Here is a 14,051-nt window from a genome sequence, read left to right on the forward strand (position 1 = left end):
AAATAAATAAATAAAATAAATATTAAAAAAAAAAAAAACAGAATCCTGACACGGCTTCTGGCAATGAGAAAACACATGAGACAAGTAGAAAGGCCAGGTCCCATTAAAAGGGGATATAAATGGTGAACACTTCCAACGCTGGCAAATTTGCTGGACTTCAAAGATAAGAATCCTTTGAACCAAAAAAAAAATCCTTTGAACCAACAGGCAAACAGATCACATCACGTCAGAAATATGGCAGGGCTCACACGACCCTACACCTATAGTCAGTGCTGGATGACAGTGGAGCCAGCGAGGCCTCAAAATGCAGGAAAAAGCAAACATTACCCAAGACATTTATACTCAGCGCAAACAGTTTTGTACATGCTCAAGGACTATTGTTCTCAGAGGCCTTCCTGAGGAAAAGACTCAAAGGTGAAATTCAGCCACCCAAGAGGGAAAGTCAGAACAGAAGATCTGGTGTAGCAGGTCTCCTGTGATGACCTGGCGAGGACTCCTGCCTCTGTGTTCACTGCCCCATTTCATACCCCAGGTGGATCATTTTAACACCCCCTTCTCCATAAACAAAATTATTTTCAGTAATAATCATGTTCTAATCAGTAATCATTTTCTTGATTCATTCTTGTTTTAAAATAGCTATTAAAAAGAATAACTTCAAAATTTAAAAATATTCAATCAAGCAAAGTATTTCATGTACGAAAATTTGTGTTGACCAAAGAATATATACATATACGTGCATGCGCACACACACACACACCTTGCAGTTTACACTCAATTTTGCCATTTAAAATTTTAAACACAAAATAAGAACTTTAATTGATCACATAAAGACTGACAGAATTAAAATTATACCAGTTCTGTTTTATAATTTTTACAACCACTATGCCATCATTGTTTATTTCATATTCACTAATTAAATGCAGGAATACACAGTACAGCTGGGGCTGGAGACACACAATACACCTGAAGTGAGCTTGAAGGATTTCAAACCTCTAGGTTCCTACTTTCCTAATGAATCCATGTAACTGAGTTTATATGGGTGTGTGTTGGGTCAGGGGGAGGTTTCCTACTATATCAATTGAGAGTTCTCCAAATTAGCTTCCATGTAGACTATAAAGCATAAATAATAAAAATGTGCTAATTTGAAGCACATGGTTTTTTACTGAAATTCAACAATGACCAAAGCAATTGTAACGAAAAATTTCGGGAGGGGTACATTTTACCACTAATATTGTTTAGGATTGCCAGTGCAAGGTTTTACAATAAAAAGCAGACAAGCTATTAGGTTTTATCATTGTTTTTAAAATTCCCTACATCTGTCACATCAATTTTACATTTTGCAACCTTGCTATGATCTAAGAAAGAAGTCACAGGTAGAAAAGTAAAAGTGGGCAGTCATTTAAACAGGGAAAACAGTCCCTATTATATATTCAAGCTAGACCACCTAAATCAACACAAGGTAGAATTACAACAACAAATCTCCACAGACCATGCACTCCCTTAGTGCCAGCACCTGGGGCTGACATGCCCACTGCCCGCCCTAGTCCAGCACTGGAATCTCCCCAGTCCTCCTCCTGCCCTTGTTACTTGACCCTGGAAACTCACTGCTCCAGATCCCCAGCCAGGAGGCTACTCACGCTTGGAGGCGCTGCCCTCTGGGTCAGGTACAGACAGACACTGACACACGTGTGGTGGAGAAAGGTGTCCCGCTGGCTGCTCCAAAGATCCATTCAGGGGCAAGCAACAAAGCCCAGAAGACACTGGAACTGAAGACAATGGTGAATAAGGACATGAGCCCAGCAGAGAAGTGACAAGATGCTGCCAGAGAAAGCAGAACGAGACCTGAAATGAAGGAGCCAGAAGAGGTTCCACCTATCAGAAGAGGCCAGCAGTCTGATTGCCTACAAGCTGAAGGATATTGGTGCTTCAGAATTTGCAAATTGTCCCGGCCTGACAGCCAAGGAGAGGGCAATTGTTTTTGATCTAGAACCCGTGGTTTTCACCAGGCACCTGGTAGCCTATAATTATTACGCTTTATTGGGAATTGGTGCATTTGCCATCTTCTTCCAGGGAACTTTCTTTTCCATCAAGAGTAGAAGATATCAGAGGACTGAACAACGGGCTCTGCAGAAATCTTTTTCTTAGTAATAAAATAAGTTATTTCAAAACGTCAATTTATGACCAAAAGAGCAAAACAGCTCTGAACTCTTTTGAAGAAAATAACGTACAAAAGGAGAATTCACCTGAAGAGGTGCCTGGGCTTTACAATGCACTCTTCTAGAAGGCTTGAGGATCTGGACCAAATGCAGGGGGTAAAATCTGCTTGTCTGTGGGCTGGGGTGTGGGGTGGAGGGGGTGGGGTGGGGGGGCGGGGGAGGGGAAGCTGAGGGAAAAGAGAATGTAAAGGAGATATGGGAAGCTTGTAACAAGGAATTTGGTATAACTTTAGGAAGGAAAAGAAAAGCCCTTAAAGAAACAAAACCGATTAGAAAGAAGATGAAGTCTGAATGCCTTCAAATTCTAGAGAAGAAAAATACCGGATTTAAGAAGAGCACGGAGTTCGTGCGGGACTCCGGAGCCGACCGAGAGGCTCTGCGGGACCTCGTCCGAGTGAGCAGCCGAGGCACCACCCGCGTCCCGCCGCCGAGTCCGGGCGATTCCTGCGCCGCCCAGGTGAGCGAGCTCCGAGCATCTTGTGGTGCGGCCACTCCTCGGGGCCAGGAGCGGGGAAGCCGAGTGCGAGAAACCCCCGGACCAGAGCTCAGCCTCTTCCCGCCGACCGACTCATCATGACCCACTTCAACAAGGGCCCTTCCTATGGGCTCTCGGCCGAAGTCAAGAACAAGATTGCTTCCAAGTATGATCATCAGGCAGAAGATCTTCGCAATTGGGTAGAAGAGGTGACCGGCATGAGCATTGGCACCAACTTTCCGCTGGGCCTAAAAGATGGCATAATCCTCTGCGAACTCATAAACAAGCTACAGCCAGGCTCAGTGAAGAAAGTCAATGAGTCCTCATTAAACTGGCCTCAGTTGGAGAATACTGGCAACTTTATCAAAGCTATTCAGGCTTATGGTATGAAGCCACATGACATATCTGAAGCAAATGATTTTTTTGAGAATGGAAACATGACCCAGGTTCAGACTACGCTGGTGGCCCTAGCAGGTCTGGCTAAAACAAAAGGATTCCATACAACCATTGACATTGGAGTTAAGTACGCAGAAAAACAAACAAGACGTTTCGATGAAGGAAAATTAAAAGCTGGCCAAAGTGTAATTGGTTTGCAGATGGGAACCAACATATGCGCCAGCCAAGCAGGGATGACAGCCTATGGGACTAGGAGGCATCTTTATGATCCCAAAATGCAAACTGACAAACCTTTTGATCAGACCACGATTAGTCTGCAGATGGGCACCAACAAAGGAGCCAGCCAGGCGGGGATGTTAGCACTGGGTACCCGAAGAGACATCTACGATCAGAAGCTAACATTACAACCCGTGGACAACTCGACAATTTCTCTACAGATGGGTACCAACAAAGTCGCTTCCCAGAAAGGAATGAGTGTGTACGGGCTTGGGCGGCAAGTATATGACCCCAAATACTGTGCTGTGCCCACAGAACCTGTCATTCACAATGGAAGCCAAGGAACCGGAACAAATGGGTCGGGAATCAGTGATAGTGATTATCAGGCAGAATACCCAGATGAATACCATGGCGAGTACCAAGATGACTACCCCAGAGATTACCAATATGGAGACCAAGGCATTGATTATTAGAGTCACAGAGGAGCTCAGTATTTAGCCCGTTGTTTTTATCCAGTGAGAACCAAGCTAGCCTTGAGTAATTTTTATCTTGTCTTCCTAAAACACTATTATGCTTATTGTACCTAAAGGAAATACTGCCTTACATACATTCCTTTTCCCTTTTTCTGCCTCTTCCCTAAATAGTTGCCTTTTAGTGCTGTAACAGTTAAATCCTACAGCATAACCAATAACTCGCATATGAAGTAAAAAGGAATACTGTGAAAGGGGAGTACTCTTGTACAGTCAATTCTTTTATTAAAGAAGATCTATGCATTTTTACAATCCTCTACTTAAATTGGTATTTTCAAACAATAGGAAGCTTTTTTTTTTTACAGTTTAGTATCTGGTTTCTACGTGGAAGACTAAACTCATGCTTATAGCTAAATGTGGTCTTTGCCAACTAAATTTAAGATGCAGCATTTTAGAAATTTATATATCAATGTTTCTACAGTATTGTTTGTTTGCTAATTTTTAAATAAAGTCCTGATCAGTGTGCAAAAAAAAAAAAAAAAAAAAAAAGAAGAGCACGGAGCAGTTATCATGGGAAGCTTCAGATGAGAGCAACATTCCAAGCCTTCCGCCGACTCCAGAAGACTTCGTGCAAGAGCGCCCCCTACTGGCCACATGGTGCAATCACAGGGGGGCTTTAAAACCTCGGACTCTAGGCCCCACCCGCTTCCAGAGAGCCTCACTTAATGGGTCTCAGGTGTGGCCTGATTGTTGGGATTTACAACTCCCCAGGTGATTCTAGCGAGCAGCCAGGATTGACAACCAGAAGCTCTGACTTCTGAAAAAGAAAGAAATTCAAATTTTGGATAATTGCATTATACAGCTGACAATGACAGGATGACAATGCCTTAAAGCTGGAAAAGGCCATGAACAAAATTCTGGTTAAAAAATACTGTACTTGAGCTGGAAAAAACTCAAATGTTCGTCAACAGGAGAATGGATAACCAATCTGTTCTATCCACACACTAGGATACCACTCAGTGATAAAAAAGGAACTATCTTATACGGGCACCAAGGATACATCTCAAAAACATTATGCTATGCTGAGTGAAAAAAAAAATCAGACACAAAAGAGCACTTCCTATATGGTTTTGATTATGTGAAGTCCAAGAACAGGCAAGATTAATCTGTGGTGACAGAAATCAGAACAGTGGTTGCCCCTGGGGAGCAGAGGTGGGAATTGACTGGGAAAAGCCACAAGACAGAATGTTCTCTACGTTGTTTTGAGTGGTGGCTACACAGGTGCCTACATTGTCAAAATTCATCAAACTGGACAGTTAACATCAGAGTATTTTTTGCATGTAAATTACACTCAATTTTTAAAAAAGAGTCCTGTACTTGAAAAAGAGACCATTTCTAATCAAACTGAGTGATGAGGTGTAAGCCTGACAAGAGCTATATTCTGCCACAGAGATGGTGGAGCAGAAATGCAGAACCTTGCAGCATAGAGCAGACACCTTTAAGTACTGCATCAGCAGAGAAAGGAGCTTGGCAGGAGAAGCTGGCTTGAGAAAGAATGAATGGGGGAATTCCCTGGCAGTGCAGTGGTTAGGACTCGGCACTTTCACTGCCGTGAGCCTGGTTCAATCCCTGGTCAGGGAACTAAGATCCCACAAGCTGCCAAAAAAAAAAAGCATGAATGAACAGGAGGAGAGCAGAAGCTCTTAGCTACAGAGGAAGCAAAAAACTTCTAAGCAAAAAATTCAAGAACGGGAAGGCAAATTACAGAAAGGAGAGAGGGAGAGAGAATGATCAGTCTAATAAAACCTAGACTACTCTTCATGATCAGAAAGTTCATGATGATCCGAGAGCTGCTGTTGCTGCCAAGAGAGCTCTTGCTGGAGAGAAGAAGCAAGCAGCCAGCCTGTGACAGAAATTAATATAAGTAAAACCAAAGACAGCGATGCTTCAAATAACAATGACTATAAAACCAATTCTAGAAAGATGGGATCATAAAATACTACTATCGAGAGGTCCTCTAAGCCAGACATGGGCAAACTTTTCCCAGTAATGGGTCAGATAGTAAATATCTCAGGCTGTGCAGGACATAGGGTCTCTGTCACAAATACTCAACAGTGCCATCATAGCATGAAAGTAGCCATAGACAATACATAAATGAATGAAGGTGCCTATGTTCCAGTAAAACTCTATCTACAAAAACACAGCACAGATCTTTGCAAGACAGGCCCTTCCAGTCAAAAGAGAGTACAAGGGACTTCCCTGGTGGCACAGTGGTTAAGAATCCACCTGTCAATGCAGGGGACACGGGTTTGAGCCCTGGTCTGGGAAGATCCCACATGCCGCGGAGCAACTAAGCCCGTGCACCACAACTACTGAGCCTGCGCTCTAGAGCCCATGAGCCACAACTACTGAGCCCACGTCCCACAACTACTGAAGCCCGCATGCCTAGAGCCTCTGTTCCACAAGAGAAGCCACTGCAATGAGAAGCCCGCACACCGCAACAAAGAGTAGCCCCCGCTCGCCACAACTAGAGAAAGCCCACACGCAGCAACGAAAACCCAATGCAGCCTAAATAAATAAATAAATTTATTTATTTATTTATTTAAAAAAGAGAGAGAGAGAGTAGGAAAGGAGAAAGGGCCAGCACAACTTGGAGTTGCACACATCACTTTCATTCACATTCAGTGACCAGAACTTAATCCTTGGGCCATAGCAAGCTCCAAGGAAGGCTGGAAGTGTGGTCTACACCATGAACAGCCATGTGTCTATCAAGAATCAGGCATCTGCCACCTAAAAAACTAGTAGAGCTAATAAACTAGTTCAGCAAAGTTGCGGGATACAAGACCAATATACAAAAATCAGTTGTATTTCTAAACACTTAGCAATGAACAATCCAAAAATGAAAACGAAATTAAGAAAACAATTCCATTCACAAAAGCAACAAAAAGGATAAAATACATAGGAGTAAATTTAACAAAAGCAGTACAAGACTTGTATGCTAAAAACTACAAAACATCGTTGAAAGAAATTAAAAACCTACATAAATGGAAAGACATCCTGTGTTCATGGATTGGAAGACTTAATATTGTTAAGATGTCAATACTCCCCAAATTCGTCTACAATTCAGTGCAATTCATATCAAAATTTCAACTGCCTTTTTTATAGAAATGGATAAGCTGACCTTAAAATTCATATGGAATTGCAGGGGATTCTGAATAGCCAAAATAATTATGAAAAGGAACAAAGTTGGAGGACTCATAGTTCTGCTTTCAAAATTCACTACAAAGCTACAGTAATGAAGACTATGTGTTACTAACATAAGGATAGACATAGAGATAAAATAGAACTGACAGCCCAGAAATAAACCCATACATCTATGGTCAGTTGATTTTTGACAAGAGTACCAAGACCATTCACAGAGGAAAAAGTAGTCTTTTCAACAAATGGTGCTGGTTCAACTGGATATTCACATGCAAAAGAATAAAGTTGGACCCTTACCTCACACCATGTATAAAAATCAACTCAAAGCAGATCAAAGACCTAAACATGGGAGCTAAAACTATAAAACTATTAGAAGACAACACAGGGATAAATCTTCATGACCTCGGATAAAGCAATACACACACTTATACGCACAGAATCTCAATACCTGTGGAAGATAACAAGAATCCACTGGTAATAGTAGCTGCATCTAAGGAGGGAAACTGGATAACTGGGGAATGGAAAGAGGGGGAATTACTTTCAAAGGCATATTCATTTTTACCTTTTAAATGTTCTACCATGTGTTTATAATATCTATTCAAAAAATACAATTGAATTTAAAAGAAACAAAAAAACAGATGGCAGGCTGGATTTGGCCTGAGGGGTTGCCTAGCCCTGCTCTACATCAAAATGACTTAACGTAATGGGAAAATTCACTTCCTCCTGTGTTTCCTTTACTGCTCACACTACTCTACTACAAAACTACTGCACTTCTGACACCAGATGTGTGGGTATTTTCCACACATTCAAGCAATTCTGTAATGTCAGCTGGGTGTTCTACAGTTTAACTCAATTTTACACTAGCTACCTGGAGATTATGTCAGATCCCACAGGTTAAGGGCTCAGTCCACAAGACTGCCCACTACCCCAACTTCAGATGCCAATCAAAAGTCCAGGTTGTCTCTTGCACTTCTGACCAATGAACTATAAATTCCCCTCCTCAGTTTCAATTAATTTGCTAGAGTGGCTCACAGAACTCAGGAAAACATTTACTTACTAGATTATCAGTTTATTACAAAAGGATATAACTCAGGAACAGCCAGATGGGAGAGATGCAGAGGGTAAGGTATGTAGGAATGGGGGTGGAGCTTCCATGCCCTCTCAGAGCACACCACTCTCCCAGCACCTCCTGAACCATGTCCTTTTGGGTTTTTAAGGAAGCTATGTTACGTAGGCATGATTGATTGAATCACTGGCCATTGATGATTGAACTCAATCTCCAGCCCCTCACCCCTTCCCAAAGAGGAGCTCAAAGTTCCAACCCTCTAATCAGTGATTGGTTCCCCTGGTAACCAGCCCCCATCCTTTGGGGCTTTCCAAAAGCCACCTCATTAACACAAAGCAACTGTGATTGAAACAGGTTTGTTATGAAAAAATAACAAAACACTCTTTTTGCCGCTATGGCTCTGAAGCTGTTTCAGAAACCAAGGACAAAAGACCAAATATTATGACAAAAAATTCTCCCACTGAACTTATTTAGGAAATTCCAAGGGTTTTAGGAGCTCTGTGCCAGAAGCAGGAGGAAGACCAAATACATATTCTTATAAGTCACATTCCTTTGGCCCTCCACTGAAATCAGCAGTGCACTCTATCCTCAATAAATGATAAGTCTATTGCCATAGAATGTTATGAATTAGGACAGGCCAGCTGCTACAACGAACAGACGCCAAAATATGTAAGGCTCATACACAATAGAAATTTCTTTGTGTGCTATGTAACAGTACTGAGCAGGTAAATAGCCTTTGTCCATGCAGTCATTTAGGTACCCAGGCTATTGGAAGAAACGCAGGCCCAGTAGCACAACACGTAGCGTAACCACAGAACCAGCCCAAACTGGCCCTATCCTGCTTCTAATAAGATAGTGAGTTGCTTTTCAGAGACAACAGAACAAAACCTCAAGTCATATAGCCAATGCATGAGCAGAGGAGAAAAGTTTGACCTCAATTAACTGCCCCCAATGGAAACAGAGGACCAGGACATGACTGGAACCTGAACCCTGGAACCCTTTCAGAAGCGAAGTGTCATTGTCCAGGAAGATCTGGTGCTGAAGTCCCCTTCACCACACCTTACTGTAAATGGCCAAGTTCCAAAGCCCTCCAATCAAAACCTGAGCCACCAGCACTTCCCCAGACCAACCCTCCTCCCCTACCTCATAAAAGTTTGACTGAACCTCAGATTGGAGAGACAGATCTGAGCTTTGTCTCCTGTCTGCTTGCTTGGCTACTGTGCCATAAAGACTTTTCTCTCTGCAAAAGACTATTGCCTTGGTATTTGGTCTTTCTCTGCTCAGCGGGCAACGAGCCTATTCGCTCGGTTAAAGCAGCAGAGTAGGGGGTTAGAACACAGGCAGCCTGGTGCTTGGCCTAGAGTCCAGTTTCTTAGCCATGCTGAGCCCAAACACCAAGCTGCTTAGGTGCATTTTACTTTCAAAATTTTTTTATTTCTTGACCCTGCATCATAAGGAGCATCTTTATTAAATCAAGAACAGTTCTGGGTATGTTAATTTGGTGTGTAGAATATTTTTTTTATTTTCTTTTTTTAATTTTTAATTTTTTTTGTTTTTTGGCTGTGTTGGGTCTTTGTTGCTGCACGTGGGCTTTCTATAGTTGTGGCGAGCAGGGGCTACTCTTCATTGTGGTGCACGGGCTTCTCACTGCGGTGGCCTCTCTTGTTGAGGAGCACGGGCCCTAGGCACGCGGGCTTCAGTAGTTGTGGCACGCAGGCTCTAGAGCGCAGGCTCAGTAGTTGTGGCACATGGGCTTAGCTGCTCCGCAGTATGTGGGATCTTCCCGGACCAGGGCTCGAACCCGTGTCCCCTGCATTGGCAGGTGGATTCCTAACCACTGCGCCACCAGGGAAGTCCCTAGAATATTTTAAATTAGTGTAAGATTGAATAAATGTATGAATGAATAACCACTACTATAATGTGACTTCAGTTCTTTCCTTCTCGTTTTACATTTACTTAGAGCTGTCTTTTACTATAGGCAACCTCAAATCCTTTTAGGTAGTGGGTATGTTATTCTAGTAAATAAATCAGAGGGTTGAAAATAAGGGCCCCTCTATGGACCCAAAACAGACAGGACACTGACCTGTCTGGTTAAGCCACGTGGATGTGACACTAGAAGAACTAATTTCCTTAGGAAAGTCATCTCCCACGTCAATTTAATCCAATTCAGTATTCATGTATTAGCTTCCTGTGGCTGCTGTAACAAAGATCACAAGTTGATGGCTTAAAACAACAGAAACTTACTCCATTATACTTCTGGAGGCTCTAGAGGAGAATCTGCTCCATGTCTCTTCCAGCTTCCAGTGGCTGCCAGCAGTCCTTGGCTTAACAGCTGCATCACCCCAGTCTTCCAAGCCAGCATCTTATTATCTCCCTTTGCTCCATCTTCACATCACCTTTTCTCTATCAAATCTTCTTTTGCATCCCTCTTATAAGGATATTACATGTGTGTGCATTCAGAGAACACCTGGATAATCTAGGATAATTACCTCATCTCAAAATTCTTAATTTCTTCTGCAAAGATTCTCCCCGCACCCCCGGTTCCATGGATTAGGACATGGATATCTTTTGTGGGCACATTGATTCATCCAATATTCATTACTCAACTCTTTACTGAATATTTGTATAAGTCAGCATTCAGTCTTGTGGGTATGCAAAAATTTATAAAACAGGGTCTTTGACTTCTGATTTTAATACAGTAAAGTTGCTATTTTCCCCCTTGTCTAGAAATCATCTGTATAAGTCAGGGTCCAGTCAAGAAAATAGATTCCACACTAGTTATTTTAACAGAGAGAATGTAAAATAGGACATGGATTAAACAGGGGCTGGAGGACTTAAAAAGCAAAAGTGGGACACGGAGGTCGCACCAAGATATATGTGCTACTCCAGGAAGCGACTCCCACCTGAAGGGCTGGGGGGAAAAAGGAAAGATGTTAAAAGTTTAGAGGGGACTCCTCTTGGATGTGTTCCGGACCTCCGAGGAGAGGAAGGATCCAGCTGCTGCTACCACGCCAATGGCTCCAAGGAAGGGCCTCCTACTACTGGGCTCGACCTCCAAGGAGGGATTCTGTGTCACTGGTGCGAGCGTATCAAGGGGTTGTGGGGAGACTGGAGCCTGGACTCCCAAAACAAGCTGGAGGCGGAAGCCAACCTGTGCGGCCTGGGGTGATGTGCTCATCGCTGATGAAATGCTGGGAAGGCTCAGCAAGCGCACAGGGCAAATCCCTACTCCGGCCCTCTGGTCTCCCTCTAGCGCCCCCTGCTGGCAGAAGTCCGCAGGAAGCCATCCAGCAGGAGAAACTCCACAGAGTTCCACCTCCAACGTGTTAGAGCAGAACATAGAAGGGTAGATTAGGAGCTGAAAGACAATAACAATCGACACAAGCCACCCCTCTGGCTCCTCAGCATCCATTTCCACCCTTCTACCTATACTTGAACTTCCATATTCCAACAAAACAACTTTATGCTTCTGCCTAACAAGATAGATGCAACTATCCTTCAAACAAATGAAGACACTGTTACTGTTTCCCCAAAAGGGGACACACTAAGTCCCTACGGCCATCTCTAAATGATGTTAATGACTATGAGAGTCAACCACAGTTCTAGCTGAATATTCTGTAATCTAGAGACTAAATCATAACATTAACCACCAATAATAATCCTTATATAAAATAAAAAGGGCAGTTGAAGTCAGAGGGAAAAGGAAATACATTTATATATACATACATACATATTTATATATATATATATTTCTTTATACATATATATGTGTGTGTTATGGGTAGAGTTGGGTCTCCCAAAAAGATGAGTTGATGTCCTAACCCCCAGTACCTCAGAATGTGACCTCATTTAGAAATAGAGTCTTTGCAGATATAATGAAGTTAAGATGAGGTCATTAGGGTGGACCCTAATCTAATATGACTGGTGTTCTTTTCTTTCTTTCTTCCTTCCTTCCTTCCTTCCTTCCTTCCTTCCTTCCTTCCTTCCTTTTTCTTTCTTTCTTTCCTTCTTCCTTCCTTCCTTCCTTCCTTCCTTCCTTCCTTTCTTTCTTTCTTTCTTTCTTTCTTTCTTTCTTTCTTTCTTTCTTTCTTTCTTTCCTTCATTCTTGGCTGCATTGGGTCTTTGTTGCTGCGTGCAGGCTTTCTCTAGTTGCGGCGAACGGGGGCTACACTTCATTGCGGTACACAGGTTTCTCATTGCAGTGGCTTCTCTTTGTTGTGGAGCACGGGCTCTAGGCACGCAAGCTTCAGTAGTTGTGGCACATGGGCTCAGTAGTTGTGGCTCATGGGCTCTAGAGCACAGGCTCAGTAGTTGTGGTGCATGGGCTTAGTTGCTCCACAGCATGTGGGATATTCCCGGACCAGGGCTCGAAGCTGAGTCCCCTGCATTGGCAGGCAGATTCTTAACCACTGCACCACCAGGGAAGTCCAGACTGGTGTTCTTATAAGAAGAGGCAAATGTCATGTGAAGACACGGACACGGAAAGAACAGGACATTCTCAGAGACAGAGATTAGGGTGATGTGTCTACAAGCCAAGGAACACCGAGGACTGTTGAGAACCAACAGAAACTGAAAGAGGCAAGAAAAGATTCTTCCCTCGAGCCCTTGGAGAGAGCATGATCCTGCCCAAACCTTGATTTCAGACTTCCACCTCCTGAACTGTGAGAGAATACATTTCTGTTGTTTTTTAAGGCACTCAGCCTGTGCCTTTGTTACAGCAGCCCTAGGAAACTAGCTCTGTGTGTGTGTGTATACATACATACATATATGTGTGTGTGTGTGTGTATATACACACACACACACACATAATAAGCAAGAAAGAAAGTGTACCTAGCTAGTACATTCTCGTTTTTGTAATTCACTACAAGGCGGTAGTTGATGTCAATAACTTCTTTCTTTCATTCCCCATCCTATGTTCCCTTTGCCTTCAACTAGCATCTCAGCTGGCTGAATTCTTTATTTGATGGGGTAACCCTTTATTTAATTACTGAAGAATATGAGTTATCAGTGGTCCTGTCTTTTGTTGATTGCTATTGTTTTCCATTAGCTTTTACTTTGGAATATGAAGCACTAAGAGGCACCCCAGAGAACATTCCTGATTCTAGACATACTTCTGACCCTCTTTTCCTTGGTCACTAGGTTTGATCATTCCAGCAAGTAGAGTAACCCCTTCCTTTGCCTGTTGGTTCAGTGACATGAGGAGCCCCAAATGGCCAGGTGGCAGTCTCCAGGTGGCTTCCAGATTAATGAAATCAATGTCATGTCCCATGGCAGAAGCAATTCCTCTACTGGGAACAATGACCTTTAAACCAACAGAGCTCAGATTTGCAGGAATAGGAAGTACCTATAGATTATTAGATGTTATGATGAGAGGAACCATGTACACTTTCACCGTTTGACTTCCAGATCTGTATATTCTGGGCACTTCTTTGAAGCAGTTCATCTTATAAGATGAACCCCAGTATTTCAAGATGTTGTCTCTTTTATGACTTGGTGGGTCAGATAATTCCCAGTACCTAACAGGCACCTCAGATCACATGGCCACTTGATGTCTCGCAGCCAAACATTCAGTCTCTACCAGGTCCTAGAAGAAAGCTTGCAGCTAAATCAAAAGGAAAATAGTTCTCTGCAGAACACAGCATGGAATTGCTTGGAGAGCTTACATGTGTGTGCTGTGATTCTCCATCAGGGCTTCCATGGTTGGATCATAAAAGGCCCAAGTGATGGAGCCATTTGCACTGCAGCCTGAGCCCGCTGCGGAGCCCACCCCTCCCTGGACCCCACTCAGAACTCAGTAAATGGGTCTGAGTTGTACACTCAGTGTGATGTGCATCGCCTCCTGTATTCATTCCCTAGGACTGCTGTAACAGGTTACCACGAACACGATGGCTTAAAGCTTCAGAAATTTATTTTCTCATAGTTCTAGAGGCTGGAAGTCTGAAATCAAGGTGTCACGCTCTCTCAAAGGGTCTATGTGAGAATCCATCCCATGCCTTTCTATCTCCCAGCTT

At 43.0% G+C, this 14,051-nt stretch overlaps 1 long non-coding RNA gene and 1 pseudogene across 23 annotated transcripts in view; one reads left to right on the forward strand and one right to left on the reverse strand.

Annotated features, from left to right (window-relative positions):
- Nucleotides 1-14,051, reverse strand: part of LOC309637690 — a 192,617-nt gene that overhangs the window by 134,142 nt on the left and 44,424 nt on the right. For 20 of the 22 annotated variants that reach the window (XR_014250731.1, XR_014250732.1, XR_014250733.1 and 17 more), the window contains one exon: nt 1,638-1,766. The exons of 1 other annotated variant lie outside the window; for it this stretch is intronic. This is a non-coding gene — a long non-coding RNA (uncharacterized lncRNA). Of the gene's footprint in view, nt 1-1,637; nt 1,843-14,051 lie in introns of all 22 variants that reach the window. One more of the 22 variants, XR_014250741.1, reaches the window with a different exon arrangement.
- Nucleotides 2,558-4,271, forward strand: LOC309637676 (calponin-3 pseudogene; annotated as a pseudogene). Its single transcript has one exon. The product of its transcript is annotated as a calponin-3 pseudogene (transcript).

Source organism: Balaenoptera physalus (genome assembly GCF_965194825.1).
Source record: "Balaenoptera physalus genome assembly, chromosome: 11".
Classification (NCBI taxonomy): domain Eukaryota; kingdom Metazoa; phylum Chordata; class Mammalia; order Artiodactyla; family Balaenopteridae; genus Balaenoptera; species Balaenoptera physalus.